This window comes from Ochlerotatus camptorhynchus, unplaced genomic scaffold (genome assembly GCF_037179485.1).
Source record: "Ochlerotatus camptorhynchus isolate MF236.1 unplaced genomic scaffold, CSIRO-AGI_Acam_v1.1 ptg000658l, whole genome shotgun sequence".
NCBI lineage: Eukaryota > Metazoa > Arthropoda > Insecta > Diptera > Culicidae > Ochlerotatus > Ochlerotatus camptorhynchus.
This window is the reverse complement of record NW_027041137.1, coordinates 71,694-89,302: the sequence shown is the minus strand read 5'-3', so window position 1 is coordinate 89,302 and position 17,609 is coordinate 71,694. Positions and strand designations below refer to the sequence as shown.

Here is a 17,609-nt window from a genome sequence, read left to right as displayed (position 1 = left end):
TACTTCAAATTACGTCTTTACTTATAGCTAACTAAAATATTTTGATTCCAATCTGATTGGCTTATGTTTCCCGCTGTTCTTCAAATTCTATCCACATCACTAATTTAGGAATCTTCTACTACAAAACTCATATAGATTATATTTGGTTGTTTTTGTGTCAAAATTACAATTATTATTCATTATCACGATTCTTATCTCATTCAGTGGAAAATAAACACAAGTGCTGCGCTCAAGATTTGAAGTTGAGATCGTTTCAATTAGATTAATGAACTTTACAAAGTCTACTGCAGAGTTTAAATTCACCTTACAATAAAGCGTGCAACTTTACAAACAGTTTATTTTAGTAGTCCATTTCATTGCTGTCTTCCAAGCCACCGAAAGTGACAACCCATCCAACCCGTGCACAGTGGAGATTTTGGTAACAAAATGGATTATAATTGGCGCTGCTGAAGTCCCAATATGAAATATATTTATCATTTAGGTAAAAGGTTCAAGGAATCTTTTTCGTATAATTACATTCGGCACATGCTATGGTAGCACTTGTTTCGAACCTATTCTACCCCAAAATTCCATGAAAGATATGAAATTCTCCAATCAGCAACCCTGCGCCTGCTTTATTTTAGGTCTTTACACTACTGCAAACAACTTTCTCCTGCGATAAAAATAATCCCTCAGAATTGTTTCTGTCAACTCAGTAAAAATAAAAATTTACCATTTTGAATGTAACAAAGTGCCAAATTTACCAATAGAGTATCATATCGACATACTGTATTTAATAAATATCATATTTGGGACTTCAGTGACAGCAAAATTTTAATCCACTTTTTTCCGAAAATCCCCACTGTGCAGTGGAGCAACTCCCGTGCTACAAGGCAAACCAGGATAAGAACGGTGAACGAGTGGTGGCACCCCCCCGGGGAGGTTCGGAAGCTGTATGTCGCGACTGGTTGGCGCCTTGACGCTCTTGGAAGAAGACTACTACGCAATTCAGCGCACCAGGATCCGAAACCCTGGGATTCCAGTCGATTGCTCCTCACCATGCAACGGGCATCGTGTGGGTGAGAAAGCCACCGTCTTTACCGCCACCGGTGGTAAGTAGTGGTGGTAGCAAAATCAAACTACCGAGGAGGATACGGCTTCTTTCTCACGCTGCTTCTTCAAACACAACAGGGCTTGTGTGGGGGAGGTGGTCGCTCTGATAAAAGGAGACACTGTGTCCTCCTAGCGCGGTGAAGGAGCTCATGAATCAAGCGAAACACTGTCAGCAGTGCATTGGCAGTGGATGGAGGACTCTCGATAATATGTCAAGAAAATTTCACTTACCTTCGTAGAAATATAATAAATTTATCTGCACGCTGCAATCGACCGCCTCTGACTTTGGTGGTGAAAAGCTGATGATGCAAGTGTAGTGCCGGGCAAGGATCAGAGGAAAAAAGTTTCGTTGCTTGCGTTTGTGCTTTTTATTCTTCTTGCTTGCTTGCTCGTTTTCGTAGTAGGTCGCGTTTGTGTGTATGTGTGTATGTACGAGCACCACTTAGTAGGTTGTTGTTGCTGTTGTTGTTATTGATGTTGTTGTTTGCTTTTGTTTCTGCCGGATCCTGTGGCTTCCTTGCTGTCGGGGAATTTCTGTAACGAGAGGAAAATAGTTTCGTCAAACAAATGCAGCAATAAACGATATATTCAGGAATTTTATGCGAGTTTGAACCGAAACAAATGATATCGGGAACATTCGATGCGGTTAAATGATTGTAAGCTATTTAAAGTTAAATATATAAAAGGTAGTCTACTAAATATTCAACAAAATATCTCACAGTTGTTTGTATTATTTAGCTTCGACTGCCAGAGCTTTCATATTATATTTACTAACTATATGAATAGTTTTAATTGTTTTTCAATTGATTGAAAATCCTTAAGAAAGTAAGAATATATAAAACAGCAAAAAAGGTTATCTTCCATTTAATTCCACTTAATTATTTTTGGTATCCATGACAGATACGTATTTCGACTACAATGTGCAGTCATCATCTTCAGTGATGAAGACTGCACATTGTAGTCGAAATACGTATCTGTCATGGATACCAAAATTAATTAAGTGGAATTAAATGGAAGATAACCCTTTTTTGCTGTTTTATTTAGCATTCCGCTAACAACCCAATTTCATTACTTCATTATGATGGCTACCAAGCCTTTGAGGATTTTTCTTATTAGAGAGTTGTATAGATTTTATTCCTTTAGCTTACTTAAATCTTTGGTTTTTATTAGTTAGGTAGGTTTCGATTCAACACATTGTAGTTTCATTTTTATACCTATGATCTTGACTTTTTTACCTAGGGGATGAGTACTTAAGGGGGTTAGATTTTGATAAGTTCTTTAGTGGGAATGACACTGATGAAGACTGCACATTGTAGTCGAAATACGTATCTGTCATGGATACCAAAAATAATTAAGTGGAATTAAATGGAAGATAACCTTTTTTGCTGTTTTATTTAGCATTCCGCTAACAACCCAATTTCATTACTTCATTAAGAATATATGTTTTAAATAATTAATGGGCAATAATAAGGCTCAATGAGTAAAAGGTGCAAAATTTAAGAAAGCCTTTCTAACTGCTAAAACGCTCATCTTTAGAAACTTACACTTACACGTGAAAATAACAATTTTAACTCATTTATTACCTACAGGGAAAAATGTTTGGCATGATAGTAATTTTTTGAACAAGCTTGGTTTCTCTCTTTTTTAAGGCTTTGAAGCATCCCTCGTAATGTTTTCAGAATACATTAGCTGCCCTAGACGCAAGGGCGCTCGTGTTCTCAAAAAGACGTGTCTCCGAGAAAATGTAAGAGTAGACCATACTGTTAATATCCTATATTTAATAAATTGGAGAACAGGAACAACAGAATACTTCGTTTCGCAGAAATTACATTTTCGGTATAATAACATGATGTGATTGAAATTCAACTGAGCTGTAAAAACCATGTTTAAATCTTAAATGTAGGTATGTCAAGATGAGGTATGTAAATGAAACTACAACGCAGTTTCCTAAAAATTGGTAGTGTTGTTCCTTATCGCAAAATATTAAACCCGTATTTTTTTTCATAAGGGTGACCATTTTCATGTTCGGGTTTAAAAAATACCGATTTTTTTTTTCAAAAATTATATTTTTCAAACATTTATGACTTTTGAACCACTCGGTCGATTTCAAAGATCAAAATATTAAATGGAAGGTAAAAAAAATCTTTTCAGGAAAAATAAAATGATACAGTGCATTCCCAATTTTGTCAGCTCCCGATTTTGTGTACCCCGATTTTGTCAGCTTTTCCCCGATTTTGTCAGCCTGAAGATTTGCTGAACTTTTTGATTTTTAAGCATGAATTCTCAAGCATTTCGCTCCAAAAGACACTTAATTCTGGATAGAGCTGGAATTAGGGCCTAACAGCTTTTTTAAACAATGACTTCTCTTTATGATTTCTAGAAATTCTAGGCTCACTCACGCAAAACAACATCCTTATCGGATAGGGAAAAACTTTTCGTATCCGATAGTTATGTTGCTATGCGTAGGAGTACCTTGAATTCCTTGAAATCATCAAGAAAAGTCATTGTTTACAAAAGCTGTTACGCCCTAATTCCAGATCTATCTAGAATTGTTTTGTCGTAACAATAACAGAGGTAGCTCGAATCCAAGACGACCTAATCTACCATTCTGTCGAGCATGCCACCAAAAGTTTAACGTGTCCGTTGTGTCGTGAGCACCTTGAAACGTTGAACCAGGTTACGGAACACATCAAGGAGCACTCGGAGGGTATATGCGTGCGATTATTGTGATTTACTTTTTACTACCGAACAAAAACTGGACACTCACTGTCAGAAGGAACACTTGTCCGTGTTGGCCATGGACCGTACAGAAACAGCTAATAACTCAACGGACGATTCAGAATCGTCCCAGCAATTCATAATCAAGGAAATCTCTATCAACAAGGGCGGAAAGGAGAAGGAGAAGAAGTTTGTGCAAAAAGAACGGGGTAAAGTGATCAAAACCGAAATTACCGTAGAGAAGACTCGATGGACTTGTACAGGAACAATGCAACGAGGAGCAAAATGAAGATTGTCAACTTGACGAAGAGTGCTACTATGACGACGAAGAGCTGCAAAAGGAAGAAGCTTATATTACAACCAAAAGAGGTTCTCATTAAAAATGAAAAACTTGAACCTATAAACAAAAGTAAATCGACAGCAGTGCCAGCACAAAAACCACCAGTTTCGAAACCAGCAACTCCAAAAACATCTCCAACAGTAGATGCACAAAAATCAGCTACACAGCAAAAGTTAGACGCTTTCTTCAAGAAAGCGCAAATTCCCGCGAAAGCTTCCAGCTCGAAAACGGTCGGAGATGTTCTGAATAATCTACCCAAAGGTGTGGTAGTTAGAAGACCTGCTGCAACTACTCCTACTCCCAGTCCCGTAGAGAAAAAAAAAACAGAACCTTCACCTGCGCAATCACCTAAGGGATCTACTCCTCCAAAGCCTCCAACCATGGCTCCAAAATCAGTTGCAGTACAACAAAAGTCACCTGCTAATGTGCAACTTCCGCAGTTTCTACAGCTAAGAATAATCCTGTAAAACCACAGCCTACGAAATCACCACCCAGAATCGCAGCAAAGCGACCAGCGGAGCCATAGAAGTCACCATCCCCCACCAAAAAGATGGCCTTTTGACATGAGAATCAGTTGCAAGAAACGTGAAAATCAATTCAATCAAACGTTCTCTTCGTCGACTAGCTGATGTTTTATTATTATTATTAATGATTTACGTCCAATATGGATAACGTCTCGTGTAAAAGTAGTTATTTCTAAGTGTGTAGTTATTTACTGTGATTTTCAAGTTAGTATTAAAAAAAAATCAAGAATTGAATCAAAAGTTCTTGTTCTACGACTTTTGTCAGTTTTCAAGTGTCCATGGTTTAGAAGACAGGGCTATTACAATATTTTCTAAATTTGATCCGCGAAATCCGCGATTTCTCAAAAGAAATCCGCGACTTCAAATACTAATCCGCGACAAAAAAAAATGTTTTCATTACCTAAAAATACCATTTGTATACTACTACATGGCATTTCAAGCTTATTGCATATAGCATATTAGATTTAGTGTTCTTTGAAGTACCTTCACATTGATTTGAGAGCTTTCTATGCCTGTACCATTCTATGCCCAAGGAAGTAGAGAAATTTGTCAAACCGAAAAATTAATAGACCGCACGGGAATCGAACTCAGTCGCCTCCAGCATGGCCTCGCTTTGTAGCTGCGCCTTTACCGGCTGAGCTAAAGGAGAATCGTTTGTATCCTTTGGAAAAAGAATTCAGTTGTTTATGAAGGTTTTTTTTAATTATTATGGTCACTTTAACACTCTTGAGTCATTCGTGACTTGTCCGGGGGTGAGATTTGAACTCGTGACTTTGGCGTGAGAGGTATGGATGTTAACCACTACGCCGGGGTCACCCCCTAGTTTATGAATGTTTCTATTGAATAATACAGGCCTAGATTTGATGAAGCATTATTTAAAAAAATGCATTTTCATTTGAAATGCAAATTTTCTTGAAAGTTAACCTTTGCGTCTCTGACGTATTTTGCTGTCCTAAATGTTGTAGTTAATTTGGCACTAGTTTTCTCAATTTTTGACCGATTCAAACCAAAAACCCTGCACATAATCGAGAAATTACCAGAGTTTCATAAGTCACACTTGTTGGTCACGTCGCGGTTCTGTATTTACACAGATATTCCTTGGGGTCTGTCCAATGGTGAGACATTGTATTTTCGTTGGCAAATCATAACCGAATCATATATATGTGACTTTGTGGATCATGCACGACTTATTACTATGTGTACTGGAAATTATAGGTTTTACAAATTTGATTTTTTCTACAAGATCAACCAAAACTGCAATAATGTCTGTAGTATCGAAAAATGTCCAATCAGTTTCAAAGTGTCTATGTGGATCATGCATGATCTATTTCCGAGTAATCCACATGTAAATTCTTCAAATCGTCCTGGAGTTCAGATAATTTGATCTACTAGATCAACCGACATTGGGACAATGTCTTTAATATCGAAATATTTCCAGACAGATGCACAGTGTCTATGTGAATCATGCATAAACTATTGCCATGTATACCAGCTGGTTTGAGTTCTCCAAATCGTTCTGGAGTTCAGATGATTTATTCTACTAGATCAACCATGACTGGGCTACAGTCTGTAGTATCGAATTATGTCCAAACAGATTCGTAGTGGCTATATGGATAATGTTTAATTATTTCCACGTATACCAGATGATCTATGATCTGTAGTATCGAAATATCGATATGGAAATCCTTAGGAAATATTTGGCATACACGAATATAGGTTGGCATGATCCACATAGACACTGTAAATTTATTTGGACATATTTTGATACTACAGATATTGAATTAGGCTTGGGTGATTTAGTAGAAACATAATCTGATCTTCAGAATGATTTCAGAACCTATAACACCTTGTATACGTAGCAATAGGTCGGGCACAATCCACATAGACACTTTGAATCTGTTTGGACATATTTCGATACTACAGACATTATTGCAGTCTTGGTTGATATAGTTGAACAAATCAACTGAACGACGATTTGGAAAACCTATAATATCCGGTATACATGGTAATTACCCGCATATATACGATTCGTTTATGATTTGACATCGAAAAATGCTGTGTTCATATTGGAAATAAATAAAAACATGAAAATGTCTCTCATTGGACAGACCTCACGGAATTTCCGTGTAAATCCGGTGTGACTTATGGAAATGAGATCATTTCTCGATTATTTGCAGAGTTTTTGGTTTGAACCGGTAAAAAATTGAGAGCCAAATGAACAACAAAATTGATGACAGCAAAATAATCCGGGACGGAAAGGTTACAATGAATTCCACAATTTTTGTGACAGCACATCAGTCCCTTCGCGATTTTCGCGACATCATTTAATATTTCCGCGATTTTCGCGACTGAAAGTTCAAATCCGCGACAAATCCGCGAAAATCGCGAAATCCGCGAAATTCGCGAAATCCGCGCCTGTTGTAACAGCCCTGGAAGATTCCAAAAGATTGAATTTTCATAAGCTTTTTTTGACGTAGGACTACGTCTGTGATTTCTATATGGGGGTACACTTTGTGAAAACCAATAATGGAACATGTAACAAAATTATGAAAGATTTTGAACGTTAATAACTCAGCTGCCTCTTGACCAATTTCAATAATTTTATCACCAATCTATCAGAAATATTTCTACGCATTGTTTTAAGACTGTATCATTTTTCAAAGCGTCACTGTTGAAAATTGCACGAATATTCAACTGTTGCTATGATAATTAAAATTATCACATTTTTCCTGTGAAAAGCGATTTCCCTGAATTCCATCCGGTCTCACCAAACGGTGTTTATTCAATCTAGGTGGTGAGTGGTGGTGTTCTCCAATACACGACGAAAGGCTGCAGCTCACTTGAAGGAAGAAGAAGACACACCACTATTGATCGGAATCAGTAGCTCTTCGTGAGTCGCTGTGGACCATCTATGTCAAGCGCGTCATCCTATAGAGTATAATCAGAGAGAACCCCGCTCAAATTCCTATTCCTACACAAAACTCAAGCTCCTGCTGCAGTTAAAAAATAAGATTTATTATATAAGACCACGTAGTCCTACGTCACCATTGCGTACAACCCCATAGTCTCTTGTAGTTTTTATTCCTTGATTTGTTTTTCGTCGATCTTGTTTTCCGTGCTGAGCACCAATGCTACCGACGCAAGGGAGGCATCTCCCACACCTGGACCCTACCTATCGACCCATGAACTCATGAACCGGTGACCAACGGCTTTATTTCCCTTCCGAAGATGTTCAGAGATGTTATGCCTCAGAACATCCAGGCGACGCCGACTGGGATTGAACCCAGGGTGAGAGATAATTACCCTTACCACTACACCACCGGCGTAGCTTTTCAGAAGCTTTATATTTGAAAAAAAAAATCACGAAATCAAATTTGCTAGACATTTTGAGTTATTTAGAATGTATGCCATTTTTTTTAATTTTGACTTAAAATAAATTATATAAATAATTTAAAATTATAAATTTTTATTTTGTTTTTTCCAGAAAGTTTTTTTTTAACTTGGTCTCAGACGTCATTCCCATTAGAAGTGCCATTTTCTTTCTAAAATGTGTTGAGAAATTTCAATGACACCATTTTGGAAATGTTTCAATTTGCAATTTGTTTGAATTTTAGCAAAAACGTGAATCATTGCTCATAACAAACGATTATGCAAAGTTTCATGCAAATCTGAGGCGGTTGGGTTTCTCCGATTCGTCGTTTGGCGAGGAACTGCTCTATAGGATATATGGACTTTGTACACACTTTTTAAATTAGCACATTCTAGACTTGACATCATTTAATTTCGATCAAATTATATAAAAAAAAATCACCACAAGATACAAATGTGTGAATCGGAAAACATTGCCATATTCGCTTAGGTAAAGCCTTCTCGGGCAGATTCTAATGGAATCAACTCATATCGGCAGACGGCTTTTGCACATTCACTTTTACGATCTGTTTTATTATTCTCCTCATCAGTTCACAGTTCATCCTCTCGCCTGAAAAAAGTCAGTCAGAACGGCGCACTCGACATCGCCGATCTGCGCCACAATGTTGTGATTTGCCATATTTCGTAATATGCATACCAGCACCGTTCGATCTCTATCCCCGCAGTCATCTTTTAAGTGAAACAATAATCACATTTAGTATTCTTCGTCGGCAATTCTTCGAATCCCTGTCGGGCGGTGTGTCGATATAAGTACATTCATATATGAGCGCGATTATGATGGTCATCAGTTACTTGCGAGAGGCATATCGGTGAAATACTAACACGCATATGGGAGTTCATAGTGAATCTCAAGGCTTTGTACGGGAAGATCCGACACGGGGAAGTGTCGAGAGTAAGTACAGCGTTGCTACTGGCTGCTGCTGTTCTTCATTAGAGTCAGTAGTGGAAGGAACGTAGCTCACAGCTGGTGTCGATGACGATGAGCATGTAGCATTCTGTGAGGTCATGGATGCATGGGACTATGTGAATTCAACTGCGGTGAGATTTGATCGCTTTCACACTCCTCGTGGCAGTAAGTACAAAAATATGGCAGAATAACGAGCCCTGCCTGTCTGCAATGTGTGTTTCGCTTCATCATCACCAAGCCTGTTTACAAACCGAAAACGCGCACACAGTTTCGTAACATTGGAGTCAAACAAATGAAGCTTGCTCAATGCAAGAAACAGTGAACCTATTTCAACAACCTATTTCAACACAATGCTCCAGTCGATGGCATCGAACATGCAAGGAAGTTCGACTATGAGTTTATGAGTTTTGCTGCCAACAAAAACGCATAATGCCGTTCGAGTTTTCTGAAACTCCTACGCGCGACACAAAATACGATCTAGCGATGAAATCTACGCACCGCTTGCAGTTGTTGTTCATCTTAATGATGGTCTCCCACCCAAGTCACGGCCTACAATAATTCAAAAGCGTTCGGAGCAATGGAAATATGCTTCACATATGCACACAATTCATGCAAATTATCATCCTTCACCAACATATGAAAATAGTTGACTATTACAACAACGGCATCAAGCAGCGTGTCGCCACAAGACTTCTAATGCCATATGCGATGAAAACAGCACCGAAAAAAAAAAATAACTTGCTCAGCATAACACAAAACGAAAAATGCGATAAATAAATCTGATTTTGATAACGATAAACGATAAAAAGAAGCCCCTCTCTAAGAACAACAATCACAGCCCATACGAAAAAGTTCCAGTCAAGCGAGAAGACATGGAAATAAATAAATTCTCGCCCACTGCCGAAGCGCGCGTGGAGAGCTTCTGGCCTTTTTTTTCTGGCGGTCAGCTGAAAGCTGAAGCCCCACAGGAAAATCACATTAAAAGCACTGCTGGAAAAATAGATCGGATCCAGTGTTGTTGATGGTAGTGGTGGCATTGAGGAAGAAGGCAGAGCGATGCTGTATATGTCGGCGCCAGTCAGGCGGGCGTCGGATAGTTGCCACGGTATCCTGCAATTCCGTGTCGCCTTTCCACTCCACCAGCCTTAGTTCCCCATCAATGATGGGAAAGGGGGGTGATGGAAAGGGCGGTTGAGTAGAGGATGAGAGCAGCAAAGGTTTTTCTTTCGCTGGCTGTCGATGCTGCTAGGGTTTTCATAGGCGAAGGATGTTGAGTGGATGTGTGAATGGCGATGGCGGGTGCAAAGCTTTTTGGACGAAGCTAATATGGCAATCACGTGGAAAATCAGTGTGCCAGATGAGAGTGACGATGCGGGGAAGGCTAAACGGAGGTGGGATTGATGAAATGAGTTATTTCAGGTAATTGATCAATTAATTGCGACGATGCTTAATGTTTAGGGGGTCTTCGGGATCAAACTCCCTCCTCCCTCGAAGAGACTTGAGGCAAGTATAAAATTGTCTTTTATATAAAACGTGAGTCAACTTTTACACTTACTGAATTTAAGCCTTGACAAACAAATGGATTAGGGTTAACTTCCCCATTTCCGGCCTATTAAGCACAACCCACACTTAGTCGTTCTTAATCTAGCGCAGTTTAGCACCAAATGGTATGTTATTATTACTCATGGCTTCCAAATTTATTTACCTTTCCGTACGTAAGATTTGATAAAGAGAAACCAAGCGTTGAGATATTTTCAAAAGTCTAGCACTGCTTCTTGACGCCAAACTCGGCCTAACGCATTGAAACGCTATTGAATTCACTTCAGCCTATCGGATGAAGATAAAAATTGATTCGGTCGGAGCGCTTCTTTTATTTTTGGGAATTATGGGTGCAAACCTTCATATCACGCGTTCTCATTAACTTCGTTCGGTAGCTTATTAACTAAAGTATCGTACCAAACTCATAATTGACTTGTTAACTCTGAAATCACGGATTTATTTGAAGTTTTCTGCTCGATAGGCCCAAAATGGGCGATTAGGCCGAAGTAGTTCTCTACCCTATACAAAATAAAACTTTTTCACTTTTCCTTTTGTGCAAAATGCGAATTAAATGAGCTTTTGCTACGGTGTACATTGGTTGGTTAGCTGAAAATTTTCAGTCAGACGCTTGTTGCGGACTACTTTTCGCTCAATACTTTTGAATGAGAAATATTTATAACAAATACTTTGTTCAGGATTCCTCAATGAAAATTTTCGGTAGTAGTCTCAAAATTCAAGGAAAAGTTTGTGTTTGTATTTAGTTCATTTAAGTAAACAGGAAATGAGGTTGAATGAACCTTTTTGAAATGTACTTCGAGTTCCCCAGAATTCATCTAACCACCACCGGAAGTTTCTTCTCATTCCCACTGAAAGATTCTTCAGTAATCCCCCTAAAGCTTTTCCCGCGGAAGCTTGTTCAATTTTAATAGAATATTTTTAATGACTTCCTCTGGAAGATTCTTCTGACTTGCCCTGGAAATTTCATCTGATATCCATCTGAAAATTCCTGCGACTTCTTATGGAAGTTTATTCTGGTTTTTGATGAACTTGTGGCTTCCTCCTATAGTTTCTTTCAACATCAGCTGGAAGTTTTATTTTTCAGATTTTTTTCTAAAGGCTTCTTGTGACTGGCACCGTAAGATTATCAGGATTTCACTGGTATTTCTAATAAAAAAATTCACGTCATTTTAACAAACCACCAAGAGAGAGAGAAATCCTGGCTGCGTCACTGTTATCAACAATTCTCGATTAGTTTTTCAAAGAGATGTATCTGCTTTTGTAAACAAAGATTCAAATGTCAATTTGTATCTTAGCACTGAGGAAGATCGATGAATATTTTATTCAATATAAGAGTGTACTAATAGCAAATATTATAAATTAACAATATGGTTCACTCTTCTATTATCCCCAAAAACGATTTTTCCCGACACTAGCGGCACTAGTGACACGAAAGGTGACTAGTACACTGTAAATTGAGCGCTTAGCAGTTGAAAGGTCAATAACAACAAGGCTATCGAAAACAACTTACAGTTGAGTAAAATTTTACCAAACATTATAAATTAACAATATGGTTCAGTATTGTGAAGAATTACCTATTTTAAATTATATTACAATTTTATTCAAAACGGAGGTTATGGACAAACCAAGGGGCTGCTAACACAAGTAACCACCAAGCCCGCTAACTACCCGATAATGCTATATAAGGTAAATATAGGGTTTCCTAACTTTATATCAGTCGTACATAAGCCTTGGGAAGCCAGTGTTTTTCTGTTGTCTGCTATTTTTCACTCACACACTTACAACCAACGCAAAACAAACACATGCGGAGTAAGCGACAGCTGTATAATATGCAATACAGCTGCAAAGCTCGTATGTGTTGTTCACGATGGTAAATGACAGGTGGGCAGGAACTCACAGTCTCCCAGTGTTGGTGAGTTCTTTGCCGTTAATGTTCACGAAAAGTTCACTATTTTGCTATACAGAAATTCAAAACAAAAATTTTTATCTGCGGATTTGAACAGTTTTTGACCTGTTTCATACTACCGGAAGGTGTATGCTGGTCACAAATGCCGTACCAAACTGATTTCCTACTCAATTAATCAATCTTTGATGTGAAATTCGCTAATAAACACGAGGCGCATTTCTTGTAGCAAACATGCCATAACAAAATGGGCATGGTTCATTTAAGTAAACAAACGAACACTTCTTCCGACTGTGGCACCTATGTATTAGCCGTCTCGTGTGTTGTTCATGTTTTTTATGGGCCATAAATTAATAGACCAGTTAAGAGGGTACTGTCAAATTTGTGAAATCCCATAGTGGAAACATTTGATGTCAGTCCCGTGGGCAAAACAGAATATAATATGTAATACAAAAAAAACAAGATTAGTCTAATTAGAATAATATTTAATCTTAGATGTTTGTTTTAAGTTGAGAGCCGGCAAAATGCTCACTGATAAATGCCTACACGCTTTTTAAAAACAACTCAAAATTGGATGGAGTCTACCCAGTTCGATCAAAACTGAATCTAACCAAAAATCGTTAAACATGCATTTACCCACATCTGGGTGAACATGCTTTAGAAGGAAGCAGGGTAAAGTTTACTAAGGTGTTGACGTTTTCATTTCGATTGATATGAAAAGCCGAGTCCCGCTGCAGAAGAAGAAGTTGTTCCTCTCCGTCACCGAAGGACATAGTGTTTTCCAAATCCGGGAGTAACTCAAAAATATCGGTATTTAGTATTTACGACCACGATAAACTACTCACTGTGACGGACAACATCATGCACTACTTTTTCCAACGATTGCACATAAACGCAGTCCTAGGCGAGTAAGCGAGGTGACACAGTCGGAAGAAGTGTTAGTTTGTTTACTAAAATGAACCATGCCCACTTGTTATGCCAAGTTTGCTATAAGAAATGCTCCTCGTGCTTATTAGCGAAATTCACATCAAAGATTGATTAATTGCGTAGGAAATCAGTTTGGCACGGCATTTGTGACCAGCATACACCTTCCGGTCGTATGAAACAAGTTAAAAAACTGTCCAAATCCGCAGATAAATTTTTTTGTTTTGAATTTCTGTATACACGGTGAATGAGAACGACTCAAATTTGAGTTTAGTTCACTCATAATCGCCAAAAGTGCAGGAACTCAGCGATGAGTTAATTTGCCTCATGTTTTCTCAGGCTTTTCCAGGATTTTCCAGGGAAAAATTCCTGAATTTGAGAAAAGTAAAGATTGGATTCACTCAGTCTATTGGTACTACTCCGAGACTGAATAAATTTTTTGTAAATTTCCTCATTTTCCGGCAGATTTTTTAGGATTTCCACAGGAAACCATGAGACAAATTTTACTCATCGCTGAGTTCCTGCACTTTTGGCGATTATGAGTGAACTAAACTCAAATTTGAGTTGTTCTCATTCGCCGTGTAGCAAAATAGTGAACTTTTCGTGAACATCAACGGCAAAGAACTCACCAATACTGGGAGACCGTGAGTTCCTGCCCACCTGTCATTTCCCATCTCGAACGCAGTCCACAGCCCAGTCCACAAGACTCAACTTTATCGTTTTTGTTTTGCCCTATGGTGGTTTTGAAGTATGATAGAGAAAACTAGTAACTAGAGCAACATCAGAAATGGGCCTATGTATGTTGATTTCTCGTGAATATAGACTCATTCTGGCAAACCAACACCAGCATTTGCTTCATCAGATGATATAGTTAGTTTGAGTAAGTGTGCTGTAATCCGTGAACACCCGACTTTTAAATGCATTGTTTACGTTTGGCTTATATGTCTTTTCAAATGTTGCTGGAGAACGTTCCCAAAATTGAGTTCACTTTCACTCAACATATGGATTCCGTGGGAATAGTTAAAATTAAATTAATGAAGAAAAGTAAACTTTGAGTAATCCTGATCAATAATCACAGCAGAGCAATTAGTTTTTAGAAGTGAAGCAGTGAAATGGAACAGCTACGTAATAGCCTTAATGGCAAAAGCTATCAGCAGCTAGTTGAGGAGGTATACAACTCCAACAAATAGTGCGTTTGTATCAATATAAACAGAATTATCATTTTCATAATGTTGTTTTAATATTCTTCCCGGACGAAATAATTTATTTAAAGCATTCATGGGGCATTTATTCGATTCTATCGAAATGAGTTATGTTTACTCAGTTGACAAATGTTTTCATCTAAGTAAACGTAATCCAGTTTCCTCCATAGGCACGCTTACTCAAGTTTGAGTAATAGCATGTTTACACATTTTTGGGTAACTTTTAGGATGGACTGATTTTCGATTAAAGATTCTTACACGGAACCGAAAAATTACCCAAAATTAAGTTCTTTTCACTCATCTCCCATGTTCCGTTCAATAAGCTTATTTTCAGTAAACCGCTTATAATAGTTTACATTTGACAACGGCAAAACTAATCACTTTCTACCAAAAATTAAGTTCAATCGAGAGTTCAATTGACTCAAATTTGAGAATATCTCATATATTCACTAGTAGCTTATTGAACGATAGTCATGAGAAAGTCGAATCTCTCGTTTCGTTTTTGACAACAACAAAAAGTGAGAGTGGGATGCAAAACTAAAAATTCCCCAAAATTAAGTGAAAAGAACTTAAATTTAGGGTAATTTTTTTTTCTCTGTGTAGCGTTAAGAAAGTTTGCTTCCTGTCAGTTGTCAATGTGGTATGTAAACAACCTGGTCTATACAAGGTGTGGAATTGTAGGCCTGAATGTGTTGGTGCACTTCGTTTTTCACTCGGCTTTCATTCCGCTTCGCACGATTCGTTTGTTTCGTTCACTCAATCACCCTTGTAGTGACGTCATAGCGTTTGTTTCGATCGGCGCTTGCATAAGAAAATTAATATGGATTAAAGAATTTATGTATGTTATCAAAATTTATGAATGGTCTGCCACTAAATGTTGAGATAATTTATTAATTATTGAACTATCACACTGTATACCATGAAAAAGCAGCCGGTTTGTGAGTTTATGCCTGTTTTCTAGTAAGGAGTTAACAAATCACCAGCTGATATTTCGCGGCGACTTTACAAATGAATACAATCAAGCAAAATCATCTTGCAAAAATAGCTAGGATTTGTTATTCTTCTTATTTCGCAAATTTCTTTTCGAGTGTTATGACGACGTCACCATCGTCTCCCGCAAAGTTTACATTTTTCCTTCTACCAACACATTCGTCAGGGCTAGATCTCCACACCTTGTATAGCCCAGGTTGGTATGTAAAGAGGGAAGGCAGATATAATCTGCCTTTTTTATTGGTTTGGTTCACCTTTAATCTAATAGTATATTTAAACTATAGTAATATCAAGTATCATAGGGATCCTTGATATCAAGTAATATAGGGATCCTTGATATCATATTCCAGAACAACATGTGAAAAAGGCATACAAGCTTTTTGTAAACAAACCTTCTTATGCCCTTTTCTCGCCACCCATATGACACCAACGCAAACCTTTAACATCACCGGGTTGGGGACACTTTCCCCTTCCCGATGATATTGCTGGTTTGCATGGGCAACCCTCGGTTGGTGAGAAAAGGGCCTACAAAGGTTTGTTTACAAAAAGCTTGTATGCCCTTTTCACATGTTGTTCTGGATATTATATTACGTGATATCAACTATAGTCTGAACGTAGTATAATTTCATGACGTCAGGGTAGGCGTGTAAAATGCATGAAAAAGCTAATACCAACAATCAATTTGAAACTAACGAATTTAAATTGGCTCACTACTTGACTAGCCTATTGGTCCCAAGCAAATCGATTAACGTACCATAATAGTACTACACAATGTTTGTTTTGATTCGCTATGAAGGTTTGACAGCTAAAATGAGGGGTTCATGGATTTTCATATGTTTCGAGGGGTGCATCGATCAGCTAGGGATCGAAGATAGTAACAGAGCTGAGCCAAAAAGTTGAGCTCGTTTCTTCGGAACCTTCTGGTCTTAGAGTTACCTCTATGCTAATACTGTCTGCCACACCTTTTATTTTACTTCACTTATGAATTAATTACACGCTTAAATAATAATGCCATGAATGGTTTTAGACGCCTTTCTCACCGGGAGAGGATATTACTGGTGCGTCTTTTCAGAAACATATGGGAATTTGGGAAGTGAACCATATTGTTAATTTATAATATTTGCTAATAGCCAAAGAGAAACCTCTCCCGATTTTCCTCATATTCAAGAAGTTTTTCCTGAAAATGTTCGGAACATTTTACTCCACATTTTAAATCCACTTTTTTATCGTCCGTGTGGTTTTTTTTTAAATCACTCTGGATCACTGTCAGTGCTGCGTGCTGTCAACAATGTCAATTGACTTTAGATATTGCTCCAGCACTGAATTTCACTTCTGACCAGTGTTGGAAAAGTTCGCGATATTTCACGAAGTTCACCAAGGGAAAAGTTCGCGAGTCATAGTGAGTTTTCGCGAACTTTTCCATCACTGCTTCTGACACTGATATTCGTAGAAAGCACGACATCAGCCGGTAATGCTTTGATATTACTGTCCATAAGAATATAACTAGAAAAAATATGAAAATCTTACTTTAATCTCAACAAATAAACTATTTCGGGTAACCGTTGAAGTGTTTTAATAGTACCGATGAGTTTTCTAAAGATCAGTACTCGATTAGCTGGCGTATATGAGAAAAATTTGCCGCCGAACCTTGAATATTAGTACGTTCCATACGATGTCAATGTCATTTGCCCACTGACATTGAGGCGAGTGACATTGATATTGGAACTGTTCCGGCTGATACTGACATTAAGGGGCTAGTTAAAATCAGCATTTTGCAGGTATTGGTATTGATACTTTGCAGCACTGGTCACTGTTATACACAACACAATTCTCTTCATTTAAGTAGTAATTTTACTTATTCAATTGAACAAATAGCATTCTAAACCCGAAAACCTTGTTGTTGCTCCTTAATGTGGTGTTTACATATGTGTGGATTAGCTAGCGCTAGTGCACTAGCACTGTACTAGAAAGAAACCAGCATAATGTGAACAGGGCGTCAGCATTTACCAGCATGAGATTTTAA

The 17,609-nt window shown here is 38.0% G+C and overlaps 1 protein-coding gene across 7 annotated transcripts in view; it reads right to left on the bottom strand.

Annotated features, from left to right (window-relative positions):
- Positions 1-17,609, bottom strand: part of rhea (Talin_middle and talin-RS domain-containing protein rhea) — a 162,618-nt gene that overhangs the window by 106,957 nt on the left and 38,052 nt on the right. For all 7 annotated transcript variants that reach the window (XM_065237896.1, XM_065237901.1, XM_065237903.1 and 4 more), the window contains one exon: positions 1,324-1,626. The gene's annotated coding sequence lies outside the window, so the exon portion shown is untranslated. The remainder of the gene's footprint in view (positions 1-1,323; positions 1,627-17,609) is intronic.